Here is a 6,842-nt window from a genome sequence, read left to right as displayed (position 1 = left end):
CTTTGCTATTTGTACACTGATTTTTGACACGTTGTTTGACACTTGCACCCTTGTCAATTCTCTATTGGATGGTAAAACTGTTTGAAATTTAAACTGTTCAACAGGGTATTGTCACGTGGCAAAGTGTAAACTAAAGTGTACGCCATAGTGTACTTATAGCAAGATTCTTACCGATTGAACTTTGCTATTTGTACACTTATTTTGGACATGTTGTTTCACACTTGCCTTGTAATCAAGTGTCAACTAGATGGAAAAACTGTTTGAAACTTAAACTGTCCAACAAGGTAATGTCACGTGGTAAAGTGTAAACTAAAGTGTACACTTTAGTGTACATGTAGCAAGGTCCTTCTAATTGAGCTATGCTATTTGGATATTGATTTTTGACACGTTGTTCAACACTCGGATTGTTGTCAAGTATCAATTGGATCGAAAAACTATTTGAAACTTAAACTGTCCTGCAAGGTAGTGTCACGTGACAAAGTGTAACGTAAAGTGTACTCCATAGTGTACATGTCGCAAGGTTGTTACCGACTGAACTTTACTATTTGTACACTGACTTTTGACATGTTGTTTGACACTTGCATTGTTGTTAAGGGTCAATTGGATGGGAAAACTATTTGAAATTTAAACTTTTCAACAGGGTAATGTCACGTGGCAAAGTGAAACAAAAGTTTACACCGTAGGGAACAGGTAGCAAGGTTCTTACCGATTGAACTTTTCTATTTGTATACTAATTTTTGACACGTTGTTTGACACTTGCACTGTTGTCAAGTCTCTATTAGATGGTAAAACTATTTGAAATTTAAACTGTTCAATAGGGTAATGTCTCGTGGCTAAGTGTAAACTAAAGTGTACGCTAGAGTGTACTTATAGTAAGGTTCTTACCTTTCGAACTTTGCTATTTGTACACTTATTTTGGACACGTTGTTTCACACTCGCTATGTAATCAAGTGTTAACCGGATGGGAAAATTGTTTGAAACTTAAACTGCCCAATAGGGCAATGTCACGTGGCAAAGTGTAAACTAAAGTGTACACCTTAGTGTATATGTAGCAAGGTCCCTACCAATTGAACTTTGCTATTTGTACACTGATTTTCGACACATTGTTTGACACGTACATTGTTGTCAAGTGTCAATTGGATGGAAAAACTGCTTGAAAATTAAACTGTCCTGCAGGGTAGTGTCACGTGGCGAAGTGTAACCTAAAGTGTACTCCATAGTATACATATCGCAAGGTTCTTACCGATTGAACTTTGCTATTTGTCCATTGATTTTCGACACGTTGTTTGACACTTGCATTGTTGTTAAGGTTCAATTGGATGGGAAAACTGTTTGAAATTTAAATTGTCCAATAGGGTAATGTCACATGGCAAACTGTAAACTAAAGTGTACACCATAGTGTACATGTAGCAAGGTTCTTACCAATTGAACTTTACAATTTGTACACTGATTTTTGACATGTTGTTTGACACTTGCATTGTTGTCAATGGTCAATTGGATGGGAAAACTGTTTGAAAGTCATTCTGTCTAGTAGGGTAATGTCACGTGGCAAAGTGTAAACGAAAGTGTACACCATAGTGTACATAAGCAAGGTTCTTACCTATTTAACTTTGTTATTTGTACGCTGATTTTTGACACGTTGTTTGACACTTGCATTGTTGTTAAGTGTCAATTAGATGGGAAAACTATTTGAGGGTAATGTCACGTGGTAAATTCTAAACTAAAGTATACGCTATAGTGTACGTGTAGCTAGGTTCTTACCGATTGAACTTTGCTATTTGTACACTGATTTTTAACACATTGTTTGGCACTTGAATTGTTGTCAAGTGTCAAATGGATGGGAAATCTGCTATTTGTACACTGATTTTTAACACATTGTTTGACACTTGTATTGTTGTCAAGTATCAATTGGATGGAAAATTCATTTGAAATTTAAACTATCCAACAGGTTAATGTCATGTGGTAAAATGTAAACTAAAGTGTATATGCTTATTGTAGCACTTAGGTCCGTAATTTTTTTCGTCAATTTTTTTGACTCAAATTTTGATTAATGAATATGTCTCATTATTGATGATGGTTTTTGTCAAAATATTCCTTTTGCATGCTTTGAAATTAAGGGAAATTATCTTATCATATTTTTCTATCTATTATTTTGTAAAATAAGAGGAATAAATAAAGCTTTTTACACATTTCCAACGAACTTTTTGAGTGAAAATCACTAGCACAAATAAGATATGCTTATAAATAAAGTTCAATGTTTTTTGCAACCAAAAAAAAATAAAAATTGAAAGGCAAATAGATATATTAACCAAAAACATTCATTAGTACCAACAAAATAAATTAGAAACTTGGTTAATTAAAGACTCCCAAGATGCAACTAATTGAACCATTTTCTACACAAATTAACTGATGAACAAGTATAAAGAAAATGGACAAAACTATTCTTGAATTTTTTTAAATTTTTATTCAACAAACAAATTCGAAGAAACAGTTCAACCGTAACTAACAAATTCAGAAATTGAATAAAAAATGATGGAAGTAAACCCTGTTTCCAATTGTCACCACAAACATATCAAGAAACATACTGAAAATGAATTTGAATGGAAAACCTAAAACTCAACTTGTTCACCAGTTTCAAAGTATACGCCCTCGTGAGTTAATCTCATTTCGAAAGAAGTAAATGTTCCTGGACCTGTTGAAGATTTCATAGCTGAGAAGCTCATTGGCACTTGGCCTTTTTTCAGCGTCCCAATTCAGACACTTGACGACCATCTTCTCGAAATCCTCTGAAAACTCTCTCTCATTATACATACCTTGAACAGCACATAATGGAATCATTCTTTTGAGAAAACCCAATATTTTCTTCCATTTGTTAGGGTTAGGGTCGTCGTTCTGTTCTTTCTTTGGCAGACTCTTATTCCTGCTTATTGTTCTAACCATGTCCTCAAAACTATCCCTGTCACGCAGCCGAAGGTCACCATAAGCCAGCTCCAAAGCAGTTATACCAATCATCCATATATCAGAAGCCTTGGAATGATTTTGTGTGTCATAAACCTCGGGCGCAGCCGCCCATTCGCATATCGAATAACTAGGCAGAACTGAGGAAGAAGAGGCCTGAACACTGCCATATTCAAGTTCGTGTTCATATATGGTGGCGCTATATCCCAGCTTGATTTCAGGTTTTGAACTAAAGAAAACATGGCCTGCATTGATTTCTTTGTGGACGAGTCCATTTGCGTGGATAATCGAAAGACCGGATAGAATTTCTCTGAGAGAAACTACAATGCATTGCTCTGGAAGACCTTCAGGGAATTTTGCAGCAGTGATGGATCGAAGGGATCCCATATCCATGTACGGGAACACCACACAAAATTTCTCATTGTCCACAAATGATTTAGTGATTACCATGAGGTTTTCATGATGAGGGAGTAAGCAATTTCTTTCAACTTCTTGATTAAGCTTGTTGAAGGCCTCTTGTTGATTGACTTCGACCAATTTCAGAGAAAAAAAGACATCATGAATCCCAATTCTTGAATAGACATTGAAGTCGCCAGCAATGTACGCACATCTGTACACTGTAAGACCTGATGCAGTTCCAATGCGGCACATGGTGCTGTACCTGTTTCTAGTTGCTGCTTCAAAGACAACAATGCATCTATTTTCATCATTATCATCTTGTGTACTCGAGGCTCCTTCTAAGGGAACATTGGCCCACTCGTCCATTATGAAGGGTTTTCTTGTTTTGAAGTTTTCTTGAATTTCCGAGAAGTTCTTGGAAAGAGTTGGGAAGGGAAATGGAATGGAATGGCTGATGAAATGTTGAGCGTTAAACTTTGAAGAGGGTTTATCGCATATTGGAATGGGAGAGTAGTTATATGAAACTAATGAACATAATTCTTTAAGTTTTGGTTCCAAGAATTCCAGAAGAAAAATATAAATTTTCTGTATGTATTATATAGATAAATGCATTGTGAAAGGTTTACTTTCTTGAAAATGCACAGGCATGAGAGAAGTTTCTTGATGAGGCCTATACAGTTATGCAAGAATTTCAAGAAAATTCCGGGTAGTTAAAACTGAAAACTGAAAAGTGACTCTTAGAATTTTGATTCCTGATGCTATCTCCTATCATGATCATGACAAGTGTCCAAATGATTAGGTTTTTAAGATTTTCTTATTAGTGTTTTTTTTTTTTTTTTTGGTGGGGGTGGGGTAGGATTCTGCACTGTTCGTACATGCATACTTCTGCTTGTAACAGATGAATGTGTGAAGCCCAACTCATCTGTTTGCACCAGAGGTGCAGTTTTAGCAGGATTATTAACCTTCCGATTGAAATGACAGTTCCTATTGTTTCATTAATTTATCGACTACAAGATGTTACGGCAAAAAATGACGTGGCAATGAGACAATGATGACTAAATAAGCAAGTTCACTGAATCAAATCCGCAACGGAATGCATTGGCTTTGCCAGAAGCTTGAAGATAATTGTTTAGATTATGCCTCCCGTGGTTAGTAGTAAGCATCGCCGAGCTAGAAGGCTTCTGTTCGTGCCAAGGAGACTGATCTGAACAAGAGGGAGACGTGCTCATGATGAGAAAATGTAGCAAGGCTATCAAGGTCAGGACTCGAGCTTGGTCTTGTCCCAGGCAGGAGCCAACACACTGCTTCTATATATCATCACTTCACACCAAAAATTCAGATATGAGATAGATATACCTGATCACCTATTAGAAGCCATTTAACCACCTGATCACTTTCAAACATCACAAACATCTGACCCCGCATCCTCCTATGCATGTCAGTACATATAACCTGCTAGCCAACTAATTAAGAATTCATTTGGGCGCCATTTTTGGCTCATAATTAGTAGAAATATAGCTGTTGCAATATGAAAGTTGTGAGATAAAAGAAAAAAAGGGCTGAGTGGGGCCCATAAACGGTAACATTTTGATAGGCTTCCTATACAATTTACCAATTCTAGAATGACCCAGAAGGAGGAGGGAATAGCTGACTGGGAAGTAACATAATCTGTTAGTGAAGGAATGATGGGACTTAGTTAGAAGAGATCTATAAATAGAAGTAGAGGAAACTGGAAAGGCAGGCAGAAAATGGGTAGTCACTTAGGAGAGAATTGGCTCTCTTGAAAAGCCAAATACCGTTGTTCTTCTTTTATTTCCTTGTTTTCCAATTTCTGAATCTGCTCCACTTCCAGCAGGTTCATGTCCATTTTATTTGCAGTTCAAGAGTAAGATAATTCAATTACGTTTAAGTCTATTTCCGGTTCCCTCAATTTGTCTCAAGAGTATTGTGTGAAGTGAGATTATCGCAGGGTTCTATCACATTTCTTCTAAAAATGAGTTGGAAAATAGCAAACAAAACTAAAGACCTAAGCTAGTTTGCTGTCCTGTCATTGCCGAAAATAAAATCCATTTGTGCCTAGTGAAAATAGCCATGAAATGAATGGAGTTACATTGGAAGATTAGAAATCATTCAGTTTTTAAGCACAAAAAAATGAGAAGGGTTATATGAACATGATTGAAAAATTGTAAATGTAACTCGTTCCAACTGATGTAGCCAGAAATTGAAAGATTGCTCCAATTGCGGCTATATAAAAAAAGAATGGTCTTAACATTTTGAAGTGTACAATATACAAGAGATTTCCTCTATCATGTCATGAGCACACACTTGCATTTTAAACTAATATATTACAGGTACATAGTAGCTTTCGCTAAGATGGTTGTGTTTTCCACTGAAAGACCACTCAAAACACTGTCGCCCCATGAAATTCCAAGCAAATTCACAAACAAAGATCCTTCTTTTGCGGATCAGTGGAGAATAGACCACCTACAAATTCAAAAAGCTTTCGCTGGTAGGAAGGCAGACCAAACAGACATCAGTTTTCGTACAGGAACAGTCAGGACGGATCCAGAATTGGATTCAAGACCGGGCTACAAAAATTCAAACTGGGCTAAAATACTAAAAAAAAAAAAAAAAAAAATTTACACATAAAAAAACTGTTTTTACAGAAAAAAAAATGAAAAATTCCTTAACAAAATTTTTTTTTTCTTGGGCCTTGGGGTGGGGGGGGGGACTACAGCCCAGCTCAGTCCTCCCCCCCCCCACATCCGTCCCTGGGAACAGTTCTCAAGATGCAGTGGGAACTCCAAGCAATTCCCAGACTGAGGGCTGCCTGTTGCATCCCCAGTAAAAAAGAGACCACCATACCAATTTGAAACACTTGGACTTCCCGCATTGTAAATATTCTTCCCCTCTCAGAGAACCTAAAACAGTCAATAAACCTCCACAAATGGTGTGAATAGTACCAACAGAAATGGCTGTAGTTTGATGATACTAACAAGGGCAAGTCATATAGGTGAACAGCAATGTCGCTATATGATGAGCAGAGCGGAATAGGCTGAGCTTTGGCATCCACAAAGAGCAACAACTCCCAGAAAGATGTAACTTAAGGAGTTTTAGCATATGATTACACATAAGAAGTTAAAAGATTAAAAGAGACAGAACACAACAGAACGCACAAATAACAATTTCTATGGAAAGTCATATAACTAATATAATTTTAGCTTACACATTCTTTATAAAGCTCAAAGATCACAGCAAAGTTTCCACTCTCAGTTGTAGCCCAAACCTATAAGAAAGAGAAACGGAGAAGGAATTGTTGGAACTATAAAGTGCTGGACTGAGATGTAACTTAGATCTATGGCAATGAAGTGTTAACCTTTAAAGTGCTGTCTAGAGAAGCAGTAACAAATAGCTGTCCCAGCAAATGTGACAGACGTTATATCTCTGGTGTGCTTAAGTGTAGTGTCTGCAGACATTGAAATATT

The sequence above is a fragment of the Olea europaea genome, unplaced genomic scaffold, assembly GCF_002742605.1.
Source record: "Olea europaea var. sylvestris unplaced genomic scaffold, O_europaea_v1 scaffold4374, whole genome shotgun sequence".
Taxonomy (NCBI): Eukaryota; Viridiplantae; Streptophyta; class Magnoliopsida; order Lamiales; family Oleaceae; genus Olea; species Olea europaea.
This window is presented reverse-complemented; position numbering follows the sequence as displayed.